Source organism: Psammomys obesus, unplaced genomic scaffold (assembly GCF_907164565.1).
Source record: "Psammomys obesus unplaced genomic scaffold, mPsaObe1.curated_primary_1811, whole genome shotgun sequence".
In the NCBI taxonomy this organism is placed as follows: domain Eukaryota; kingdom Metazoa; phylum Chordata; class Mammalia; order Rodentia; family Muridae; genus Psammomys; species Psammomys obesus.
In genome coordinates, this window is record NW_026596134.1 from 20,359,289 (window position 1) to 20,372,697 (window position 13,409).

At 35.9% G+C, this 13,409-nt stretch overlaps 1 pseudogene; it reads left to right on the plus strand.

The window, feature by feature from the left end:
• Positions 1-12,870: 12,870 nt before the first annotated feature.
• LOC129666097 (ADP/ATP translocase 2-like) overlaps positions 12,871-13,409 on the plus strand; it is a 26,109-nt pseudogene continuing 25,570 nt past the window's right edge.

A 13,409-nucleotide genomic window follows, 5' to 3' on the forward strand; every position in this document is an offset into this window, starting at 1 on the left:
ATATATATATATATATATATATATATATATATATATATATATATATAACATGTATATAATATATATATAATAAATCTCAAGTAGATAACTTGCCCATATATATATTTTAGAAGTAGCATATATATATGGGTAACTTGTCTATTTGAGATTTCTTTTCCTTCTGTGAACTGAAAATAGAGTATAGTTTTAATAGTGTACAGATGGCAGGCTAGAGAGATAGCTTAGCAGGTGAGAGTACCTGCTACACAATTGGGAGGATAGATGTTGACAATTCCTTCCCCATGTAACAAACCTGGTGTCATCACACATATCTCTAAGTCCCAGCTCTGAGGTAAAGCAAAGCGGGAGAACACTGTGGCCCTTTCGTCTGTAGTCTAGTCAAGAAAACAAAAGCTCTGAATTCAGAGAGACCTTGCCTTATAGGAACAGGTACAGAATCACAGAGGACTAGTTGATGTCCTTCCCCAGCCTATGGGCCAGCATAGGCATGCAAGCAAGCCTACACATACAGTTACAGAGATGAACATACATTAAGTGGGTAAAAAATTAAGGGTACAGTCCATAATTATATATCTTGGTAGGTTTTTCACAAACCGCACCTACTCTTTATAATTAACATTATCATCAAGAAACTGAGCATCACCTGTAGAGTAGAAATCTCTCATTACTCTTTCTGTTGATAACTATTTGCTATGGGTCACTGCGTCCTGAATTCTAACATGGATAAAGTTTCCATACTTTTACTTTTTATACTTTACAGGATATAAGTAGAATAACAGGATATATTCTCTTGTACCTGGCCTTTTCACTTCATTTGCTCACGAGTCATCCACATTGTTGTATATAATTATAGATTATTCAATATCATTTTATATATTTTATTGCATAAATATGTTACAATGGACTGATCTAATCTACTGTTAGTGAACATTTAGGGAACGTTCAGTTCATTGCAATTATGAAGCGACTTTCTACGACCAATAATATTTTGAGTGAACATGCAGATACATTTCTATTGAGTTTATTCCTAGAAGTAGAATTCCTAAATAGTAGATATGTATTAATTTTAGCAGATTCTCTCAGACTTTTTTCCAGAATGAGGGTTCCCTGTTCACTCCTTACCATTAGCCTTTCTGCCTGTTTCTCATCTTCACTGATGTAACCATCCTGTTTTGTTTTGTTTTGTTTTGTTTTGTTTTGTTTTCAGTCTTTTTATTTTAGATGTTTTTGTGAGTGTACAGCCTTCAGGAGGCTTTAACAAAACATTCTATATTGCTTGTAACTTAGGACCAATGGGCTATTCTCATAGTCCTGAGGCAAGGTAGTTTAAGATCAAGATGTCAAGTTTGGTGTCTAGTGAAGGCCCGATCCTCTTGACTACTGAGTTTTTGCTGTGTTCCCATTTGCCAGAAGGGGAACATAGCAGTTCTGAGGTCTGTCTTATAAAAACTGAAATTCTGTTCATGAAAGTGGAGTTCCCATGATCAAATAATTACTTTCCAAAGCCTCATTTTCTAATTCAGTCACTTAGTGGCTAGGCTTCAACAAAACAATTGAAAAGAGACACATTTAGACCATTACTGCAACTATATCAACTAGTTTAGTTTCTGAAATTGTTTCTTAGTAGTTCTTTATTAAATATCTAGATATTTCTGCTTTTGGCTAGGTCAGTGTTCTGATTTCATTTTTCCTTTATTTTTTTCTTCCTACTTTTAATTCCTCTTTTCTTTATTCCTGGATGAAATAGTGGACTTTAATACCTTTGTTTGACACTTGTTTTATTGGTAATCAGTAGCAACAAGATTTCAGTGCCCAGTATGAATAAGTTAATAGATGTCTTGACAGAATTTAAAAAAAATGCTTAATGCTTTTGAGGTATTTGACAACTATTTTAATGATTTCGCTAATTTGGGTAACCTGTTTTTGTTGTTTTTTTTTTTTTCCTTGTTGATTTTTGTATTTGTTTTTTTTCAAGACAGGGTTTCTCAGTGTAGCCTTGGCTGTCCTCGACTAACTTTGGAAACCAGTCTGTCCTTGAACTCACACAGATCCACCTGCCTCTGCCTCCCCAAGTGCTAGGATTAAAGGACCATGCCACCATGCCTGGCTGGGTAGCCTTTTTTTTAATGGGGGATGAAAATAAAAATGTATTGAGATCTCAAATGGGTAGTTGTTGATGATTATCTAGTTATTTATCTAGTACCTTCTACTGTGTAAGAAATAATTGGGCATGTCAAATAACAAATAAATAAGAATAATATAAAAACTTCCTGATTAGGACTAAGAGAGACACATTAAATTTGAATGCAATAAAAAAATTTTAGTTTCATGTCTTCCAAGCCTACAGAGCAATAAGCTGTCAAATAGTGCTTTTCCAAGATCTTTTAGAAAATTGACAAAAACAATTCACAGTACATTAATTGAGGACTGATAAAACAAGCTAATCAAGAAAATTTACTTTTCTAGACAATTAAGTATAAAGTTTGCATTTCTCAGTAATTTAGCAATTTGCTTCTATTCTGTGCCTTTTTTTTCTCTAGCCTATTTAGATATGTCATAAATTCAAAATGAGCCAATCATGAATTGACTAACAAAATGTTTTTTTAATGTTATACTTGTATACAATGTACGTTGGTCTGATAATTGACTGAGCATTCTGCAGAAGATGGAAGTTCTGTCAGCATCACTGCCTGCCCCACCAAACCTCAGGAAGCTTTACAGAAAGGCCAGAAGGCATGTGAAATCTCAAAGATGGGGAGGAGTGCTGTGAATGCTGTCCCCAGGAAATGAAATGACTACTGTGCACATGTACTTGTGGTACCTGTGGTTGACAACACAAGACCTGCACAATAAACTAATAACTAATAAGATGTTGCAACAACACTTTGATCTTCACTGAGTTCTAGGATTAAAATTAAAAGCATGTGGGCAAACTTGCATATCAACTTACTTTTAGAGGTTCATAACTCGTGTGTATAAGTTCTACAAATCAGTTATTATTGTACATTGCAGAAACTGCCAGACAGCACAGTATCACTACTGATATATTTGTAGGTAAATATTGTGTCATAAAGTCCACTAACATTCCTGTCCATTGTGTTGAATAGGTGTCACTGAAAGGGAAAGCACTGTAAATGTTGAAGAAGCTTTTATCTGCACACAGTGAAATTCAACCACATCACTTTGGGATGGATGATTATCTCTGGTTCTAACATGAGAATCAGCGTGAGTTTTCCTATTTAGTTATCTTTCAGGAGCATCTAAGGATGTCCTTGTGATAATTAATTAGATAGATTCCTGTAAAGTAGGAATAATCATTCATGTATCACTCTATCAATACTATCCCATTCATCATTAAGTTTTAAGAATTCAGTTTCTAACACAGCTGCTAGAACCACCTGCAGCATCTGACCATTGCAGGACCAATAATACATGTTTGTTAAAGAACTGATGACTGAATGAACAACTGACTATTGGTCAATTTACATGAAAGATTCCTGATGGGTAACATATATTTAATAATAATCTTAAGAAGTGACAAAATATTATTCTGGAATTGTCTTTGTAGTGAAATGTAAGCAAATAAAATTGAAGTACACAAACATTGCTGGTTTTTACCCTTAGTGGGATGTCTTTCCATGATGGAATCACATTTGCCATGGAACACAAATAAAATGCAGCCATTTTGAAATTCGCCCTGAGCTGCTACTGCTAAAGTTGATGGAGGTCAATTACCAATATTTTCTTTTCTAACAGCATTGTTTAGGGAAACAATAAGAGAAAAACATGTGAAGATTCTGAGAAAATTGGGTCATATACCTTATTTTATATGTAGTTCCTCTAAGGGAAATCATAAAGCAGAAAATGATAATATCAAGAACATTTCAGTGCAATAGTCTGCAATGATAGTCCAAACACTTTCCCCCCTTTGGTAAGTAATACTGTTTGATATCATGGACTTCTTTTGCTGTGGCCCATCTCCGTACACATCCTAGATAAGTCATTTATATGCTGATGAATTTAATACCTTGTGCCCTCCTTTTTAGACAAATGTCATTGGGTTGCTTGGATGTTAGTAAGAAAAATTAAACTCCCGGCATGTCTTCATTCAGGAGTAGAAATTGAGTGTTTTATTATATTTCTCTCTAGTAGAAGAAATACTAGAAAGGGTGCATTGCATGTTTTATGTATGGGAATCTTATCTTTTATGCCTCAAATGTGTTTTGCTATGGCTTGGGAGCATTATAATAAAGCTTTTTATCTCTCTCTGTGTTCATAAGTGCTTTCGTGTATGCATCTGTGACAAGATAAACACTCCACAAGGCTTATGTATGCATGTATATCTATTAATTCCTTTTCTGCTTCTGAGGCTGGGACACACTTAGAAGGAGGTCTGTGCAGTGTCATGGAAAGAACATATAATTTTGACCTTGGCTCCAAAACTGCTTTTACTTTTACAGAAGTGCCTTAGTAGAGGCAAATTACTTAATGTTTCTAAACCTTATTTTTCCTCATCTGTAGAAATGATTCACTTAGAAAAATAAATTCTAGGATTAGTTTTAAAATTCTTTTTTGAAAGATGAAAATTGAATTGCTACAGGGAGGTTGCAATGATTTATCTTAAGCATGCAGTAGGCTTTTAACACATCAAGCACATGTTTGATAAACAAAGGAATCTTTTTGTAATTGAAAACTTCTTTTTATACACTATATTCTAACCTCAATCCTTCTCTCAGACCCTCCCCCCTTCCACATCCACCCAATTTTACTCCTTCTTACTCTCTGTCTTTAGAAAATAAATAAACAGGAAAACAGACATAAACCAAAAAATAAACAAAGAGAAAGCACGAAAACACACATACGTAGACACATGCACACACAAACTAAACCCATAAAAACACAAGAACGGAAGCTCTACGATACAAGCAAAATACCCATAAAGCAAACAAAAATAAATAAAATACCCAAAACAATCTGAGACAAAAAAGCCTAGAAAAAATGTCATTGAGTTCATTTTTACGTTGACCATTTACTGCTGAGCACAGCCCTACCCTTAAGTGTGGTTAATATACCAGTGTTTTGTGATTCTACTGGGGAAAACTAATTTCCGTTTGCAAGTAGATGTGAATTGGAAAGAGCTTATTGTTTGGGGAATAAAGAAATCTTAAGTGATACTAAGTTTTACATGTCAACTTGACTGGGCCTAGCTGTTTGACAGACATTATTCTGTATATTTTATGACGGTGTTTGGGGTCACAGTTCAAATAAAATCAACCCTAAAGAAAGCATATTCTATAATGTCAGTGAGTCTCATCTGATTAATTGAAGCTCCCACAGAACCAAAAGGTTAAGAGAAAGAGAATGCTTCCTGCTTGACCAGTTGAGCTCAAACTAGCGTTTTATTGTGAGTTTGGTGGGGGTGGGAGGGTTCTCAACCCTGCTGCATTAGAATAGAACTTATACCATGGACTCTTCTAGATCTTAGGCCTTTGTGCTTGGACTTGACCAAGAAATATATATCGCAAGCAAGGACTTCACAGCAGTCAGAGTCACGTAGGTCAATTCTCTTCTCTCTTGTCCCTGTCTCTGTATCCACTTCGTTTTCTTCCTCACTCTTTCTATTTCTTCTGTGTTAACCAAGAAAATTCTAATATATCCTCCTTATATTACATTTCTTTCTTCTCCACCTTTATCCAAGAAGTCATTATGCTTTCTGAGTTTGCTTACCAAAATATTTGTCATCTTTATTGAATTAAAGCTATTTAAAATGTTCAGAAAACAATGTATTGTTTTGAGGGAAATAATCCCCTAAGACAGTATTTCATAGTAATATGTAGGTTTTTTTTTTTAATCTGGAGGTTCTTTTTTTCCGACATTTTTTTATTGTTTATTATTATTAGTTACATTTTATTAACTCTGTATCCCAGCTGTATCCCATTCCCTTATTCCCTCCCAATCTCACCCTTCCTCCCTCAGCTTCTCCCTGCCCCTTTCCAAGTTCACTGATTGGGGAGGACCTCCTCCCCTTTCATCTGGCTCTGTTTAATCAGGTTATCTTCAGGGCTGCAAAGTTGAAGATTCTTTTTTTTTTTTAAAAAAAAAAAAAAAGAATTATTGGCTATCAATCATGGAGGCTTTCTGTAACACAGAGGATGTGAGCTACTCCGTGGGTGCCATTATGGCATAGACTTAGGTGCAGCTGAAGTATAGGTATAGGTAATTGACAGGATTATGTATCAGAGATTCTCTTTATACTTAAAATAATAGAAGGGCATTTGCAGAAACAGAGAGGGATTCATCTAAACTATTTCTATCACAGTATATAAAATATGAGTAATGAAATTATTTTCATAAACCATAACTCCTCCTTCTAAGACTTTGCAGAAGGCAATGTGTTAGGTGTTGGGGAAAAAATAATAGAAACTCTTTATCAGTTAAGGGAGTTGTGTGTGGTGAAAGAGACATAGATATATCTCTTCCATGAGATGAGCAATATCAGTCCCATAACCGATGATGATTTCTTTCAATGTTAAATAATCACAGTAGGTTTTGTCATTATCCTTCTAACGTGACATTGTTATGAGATTCAGATTCAACACTAATGTGATGAGTTTATGCTCCTCACCCCAGGGATTTAGTGAAGTTCATTCATGTTTCTTGTTCTTGGTACATTTTGACTGTGGATGATCTGAAATTTAATTAGCTTTTCTTAAATTCTGCTAGGTTCCGTGTGTCCTTTCATTCTGGACTTTGTTTTAAAGGGGTTTGTCTGGAACATCCTGTTGTCATGGTGAAGAGGAAGCAAACAGTTGGATTCTGGGAGGTCATTTAAAGCTATTGTCAGGTGCCATGTGTGTCTGGCTCACTCCGATTTTATTAGCCAAATCTGAAGGCACTGTCCAAAACTAACTTGGAGAGAAAGGGTCTGTTTGTTTGTTTGTTTGCTTGCTTCCTTATGGTTTACAGTCCAATATCAAGAGAATGTAAGGCAGGAGCCCAGGAACTAGTCTGTAAACCATAGAGGAATGATGCTTACAGACTGTGTCCAGGCTCACATTCAGCTGCACTTCTTTTCTTTTTTGTTTCTTTTTTTGTTTGTTTGTGACAGGGTTTCACTCTTTAGCCTTGGCAGGCCTGGAACTTGCTGTATATGCAGGGTTGGCCTGAAACTTCTGTATATCTCTCATACTCTGAGAAATCTGCCTGCCTCTGCTTCCAGAGCACTGACATGAAAGGTATGTACCACCATCCTTTGCCAATTGCTTTTCCCTTACACCTGAGGTGCAAAATGGGCTGGGCTCTCCTACATCACATCACATCACATCACACAGTATCAAGAAAACATCCATAGATCTGTCCTTAGGCCAATCAGATGGAGACGGTTTCTCAGTTTAAGCTCCCTATTCTTGGGTATATCAAGTAGGCAACTTGATGCTAACTATGACAGGGATTGAAAGAGATCCTTAGCAGATGTAGAGTCTCAGTCTGTCCAATTAGGTATTATACTCATGATAAGCTCTGATGCAAGTAATGGCATATTTAATTAAAGGCAATTTAAATTACAAAATGAAAGAACAGATTCTCTTGCTAAAGAAGAAATATGAAGATGTGTATTTCAAGAGTCACTTAGTATTACTAGATGTCTTCCAAGTTTAGGGTTTGCCACTCTATCAAGTCTCACTTGGCTTGGCGACTTGTGTTCTCAAGGCTCCCTTCTTGTGATCCCACGTTGGCTTCTGCAGCCTCACTGAGTAGCATCCAAGAATGGGGGTTCTTCTTTTGTATTTGTTTTAATCAGCCTAGGAAACATTTTTCTCAGGATCCTCCTCTGAGAACTCAATTGCTTTGTTTCACTTGCTAGAGTTACTTTGGATGCTCATTCCTAAATTATCACTGGTTAACTGAAGTAGAATGGCATGATTAATTTAGAGCAATAATGAGTCTAGGGAAATTCTCATCTTCTCCACGTTTATTTTCTACTCATAGAAAAGAATCAAATCAGTGTTATCTTAGCAAAATGGTGATGGCTGTCAGACCCCAGCCATAACGTATAGGGTTATTCTTTTCCATTTAATTTTAAATGTTTGGAGTCAATGAACATTTTAGTGATTATTATCTTGCCTTTAGTGATTTGCATGATTTGTCATCTTTGAATAACTTCTGGTACTAAATTAGTAGGATTGATAATTGAAAGCAACATTCACATGTGGGCCTCACATAGTTCATTTGTGTATCTTGCTTACACAGACTCAGAACCCTGAATCTAGGAGAATTTTATAAATAAAAACTGGACTTTATCAATAAAATAAAATATGTTACCATCTACTATTTCGCAATCATTTCATAGACTAAATCTCTTACTCTATTTTTCTTTTTTTGTTTTGCTATGGAAAATTTCAACATGACCAACTTAGCAGTTTTCTTGATGCCTATCCATTATTTCTACATAAATATAAAAGAGAAATACTTTTACCACACACAAGACGAATTTGAGCTTTTGGTCAGTCTGTAATTTCACGAATGAGATGCTGTCTCTTTAGAGAATAATCCATAATAGTGGTGCTTTTGGTTTCAAATGAGTGAGTTTATTAGTATATAGCAAGCAAAAGTAGAAAATAATTTAAAAAATAGCAAGCAACAGATAAATAGGAGAGCATCAGATTGGGCACTTAAAATATCCAACAGAAATGCCTAGAGAATCACAGATAGGACAGTCCAGCTGGAGTCACAAATTTACTGTTCTGGGCAATGGCACCTCTTCACATATATGATGCTTGTCACTCCTACCACAAGCACTTTTTATGATGGAATAAACAATAGTGTCCTCATGTATATGAGTGACCCCAAAAATTCTACCACAGAACTCCTTCATCTGATAAACACTTTCAGCAAAGTGGCTGCATACAAAATCAACTAAAAAAATTAATAACTCCCTGTATACAAAAGACAAATGGGCTGAGAAAGAAATTAGGGAAACAATACCTTTCACAATAGCCACCAATAACATAAAGTACCTTGGTGTGACTCTAACCAAGCAAGTGAAAGACCTATTTGAAAAAAAATCTTCAGGTTTTATTCAAGAAAGAAATTGAAGAAGATATCAGAGGATAGACAGATCTCCCATGCTCATGGATTGGTAAGATTAACATAGAAAAATGGCCATCCTACCAAAAGCAATGTATAGATTCAATGCAATTCCCAACAAAATATGAACATAGTTCTTTACAAAACTTGAAAAACAATTCTCAATTTCATATGGAAAAACAAAAAACCCAGAACTGATAAAAACAATCCTGTACAACAACAGATCTTTTGGAGGTATTTCCACCCTGATCTCAAGCTGTATTATAGAGCAATAGTAATAAAAACTGCATGGTACTGGCATAGAAACAGAATGGTGGATCAATGAAATCAAATAGAAGACCCAGAAATAAACTCACATACCTACAGATACTTGATTTTTGACAAAGAAGCCAAAACCATTCAATGGAAAAAAAGACATCTTTTTCAACAAATGGTGCTGGTCTAACTGGATGGCTACATATAGAAAAATGCAAATATATCCATACTTATCACCCTACACAAAACTAAAATCCAAGTGGATCAAAGACCTCAAAATAAAAGCAGACACACTAAATCTGTTAGAAGAAAAAGTGGGGAAGAGCCTTGACCTCATTGGCACAGGAGACAACTTTCTGAACAGAACACCCACAGCACAGGCTCTAAGATCAACACTCAATAAATGGGAACTCATGAAACTGAAAAGCTTCTGTAAAGCAAAAGGCACTGTCATCAGAACAAAATGACAGCCTACAGACTTGGAAAGACTCTTCCTAAACCCCATATTTGAGAGAGGGCTAATATCCTGAATATATAAAGAACTCAAGAAGTTAAACACCAACAAAGAAGTCCAATTAAATAATGGGATACATGGGAGATCTTTCCATCTTCTGATATCTTCTTCTAATTCTTTCTTCAGAGACTTGAAATTTTTTTTTCATATAAGTCTTTGACTTGCTTGGTTAGGGTTATACCAAGGTACTTTATGTCATTTGTGGCTATTGTGAAGGGTGTTGTTTCCCTAATTTCTTTCTCAGCCCTTTTGTCGTTTGTATACAGGAGGGCTTTGCTGAAGGTGTTTATCAACTGTAAGAGTTCCCTGGTAGAGTTTTTGGGTTCACTCACATATACTATCATATCATCTGCAAATAGTGATAACTTGACTTCTTCCTTTCCAATTTGTATCTCCTTGATCTCCTTAACTGTTTTATTGCTCTAGCAAGGACTTCCAGCACTATGTTGAAGAGATATGGAGAGAGTGGGCAGCCTTGTCTTGTCCCTGATTTCAGTGGGATTGCTTTAAGTTTCTCTCTGTTTAGTTTGATGTTGGGTATAGGCTTGCTGTATATCGCCTTTACTGTGTTTAGATAAGTGCCTTGTATCCCTGATCTCTCCAATACTTTAAACATGAATGGATGTTGGATTTTGTCAAATGCTTTTTCAGCATCTAGGGAGATTATCATGTGGTTTTTTCTTCAGTTTGTTAATATGGTGGATCACATTGATAGATTTCCGTATATTGAACCACCCCTGCATACCTGGGGTGAAGCCTATTTGGTCATAGTGGATGCTATCTTTGATGTGTTCTTGTATTCAGTTTGCAAGTATTTTGTTGAGTATTTTTGCACCAATGTTCATAAGGGAGATTGGCCTGAAATTCTCTTTCTTTGTTGGGTCTTTGTGAGGTTTAGGTACCAAGGTAACTGTGGCTTTATAGAATGAGATCTCCCATGCTCATGGCTTGGCAGGATTAACAGTAAAAATGGCCATCTTACCAAAAGCAATCTACAGATTCAATGCAATTCCCATCAAATTACCAACACAATTCTTTACAGACCTGGAAAGAAAAATTCTCAACTTCATATGGAATAACAAGAAACCCAGAATTGCTAAAACAATCCCCTAAAATAAAAGATCTTCTGGAGGTATCTCCATCGCTGATCTCAAGCTGTACTATAGAGCAACAGTAATAAAAACTGCATGGTACTGGCATAGAAACAGAATGGTGGATCAACGGACCCGAACAGAAGATCCAGAAATAAACCCACACACTTATGGACACCTGATCTTTGACAAAGATGCCAAAATCATACAATGAAAAAAAGACAGCATCTTCAATAAATGGTGCTGGTCCAAATGGATGTCTACATGTAGAAAAATGCAGTTTAGTGTCCAAGTGGGTTCCATAGGAATGGGAAGAGGGACTGCCTCTGACATAATCTGATTGGCCTGCTCTTTGATCACCTCCCCCTGAGGGGGGAGCAGCCTTACCAGGCCACAGAAGATGACAATGCAGCCACTCCTGATGTGATCTGATAGAGTAAGATCAGAAGGAAGGAGAGGAGGACCTCCCTTATCAGTGGACTTGGGGAGGGGCATGTGTGAAAAAGGGGGAAGGAAGGTGAGACCTGGAGGGGAGAAGGGAGGTGTTTATGGGGGGGGGATACAAAGTGAATAAAGTGTAATTAATAAAATTAAATTTAATTTAAAAATGGAATACAGAGCTAAACAGAGAATTCTCAACAGAGGAACATCAAATTGCAGAGAAACACTTAAAGCAACGTTCAAAGTCTTTAGTCATCAGGGAAATGCAGATGCAAATGACCCTGAGATTCCATCTCAGGCTAAGATCAAAAACTCAAGTGACAACACATGCTCGAGAAAATGTGGAGAAAGGGAAACCCTCCTCCATTCCTGATAGAAATGTAAACTTGTACAACCACCTTGGAAATCAATCTGGCTCTTTCTCAGATAATTAGGAATAGTGCTACCTCAGGATCCAGCATATATCCTATGCATATATCTAAAATATGCTCAAGTATACAACAAAGACATTTGTTCAATATGTTCATAGTAGCTTTATTCGTAATAGCCAGAAACTGGACACAAGCCAGATGTCCCTCAGTTGAGGAATGGATTGAAATTGTGGTACATTTACACAAAGGAATACTCAGCTATTAAAAACAAGGAAATCATGAAATTTGCAGGCAAATGGTGGGAACTAGAAAAGATCATCCTGAATGAGGTAACCCATATGGAGAAAGACATATATGGTATATACTCACTTACAAGTGGATATTAGCTATATATATATATATTTTTTTTTTTTTTCTTGTCACAGTGTCAAGGGATCAAATTCCCCAGGAAAAGCTGGGGGAGATGAGATAAACTTTCTTGAGAACAGGGGCTCACCTTGCTCCCCACATCCAGTCTTCACAAGAACTAATGGCACATGACAATTTACAAATGTCATCTAGTTTACAGATGCTCTCTCCAAAACGTACTTTTACAGTGAACATTAAATACCAAATAGATGAGATGTTTCTATACATATGAAAATACCAAAGCTTAAGTTATCCACACATAAAAAGGTGAAATTTCTGGAACAAGGTAAAACAACAACAAACAAACAAACAAGCTATGTTCTTTTCTCCATTCAGTTCTTATATTCAAACCACATGGTACTATGATTCATTAGATTAATCCCCTCTGCTCATGACGTATTTCAGCGCCCACACATTTTTAGTTCTCATGACTTTTGTTCATACATTTGAGTCAATTATAGTTGTTATTCATCAGCATATTACAAAAATCTCTATCTTTTTCTCCAAACAACTTTCATTATGAACTTTTTGGCTCTTACCTCTACTGCCTGGTGGAATTTAAATCACAAAGTGGAGCTGAAAGCATGGAATTGGGAAAAGTGAATCATTAGGGAAGATGTGAAAAAGATATGAAAACAATGAAGGCAAACAGATTTAAAATGACTATTTTAGTGGGTAGATCCTTTACAAGGAAGCCTTGGTAACCATGGATATGGAGGAAAATGACAAAGGTTAGTCAGCATAGTTGATATTTTTCAGGCAGATTATTTTTTCTTTTTTTTCCCCTATTTTGAATCAATAATTTGAATTTTTAAAGCTTTTAAGTGATAAAAGCTTTCTTTAAATATTTATGTCAGTATTTATGATCCTTAACATTTTCTGATTAAAACAAAGAACAAACAAGAGTGGGTTTACAGTGTTTAGATTCATTTCAACTTATTAGTGGTTTCCCATAATAATGTTTTTAAAAGACCATGAATGGAAGATTAAAAAGGAGACAGAATATGCTCTTTCAGTGAGGATCACTGGAAAATCAAATACTTTTGAACCCACTAACGTAAGAAAAGCTATACTGTGTCTTTGTTGCTATTTTATTATACTGCTTTTTATTTTTTTTCTCTTTTTTATTATTTTTCTTTTTAGTTACATTTTGTTAACTCTGTGTCCCAGCTGTATCCCGCTCCCTCATTCCCTCCCCAACCCCACACTCCCTCCCTGGTCTCCTCCCTGCCCCTTTCCAAGTCC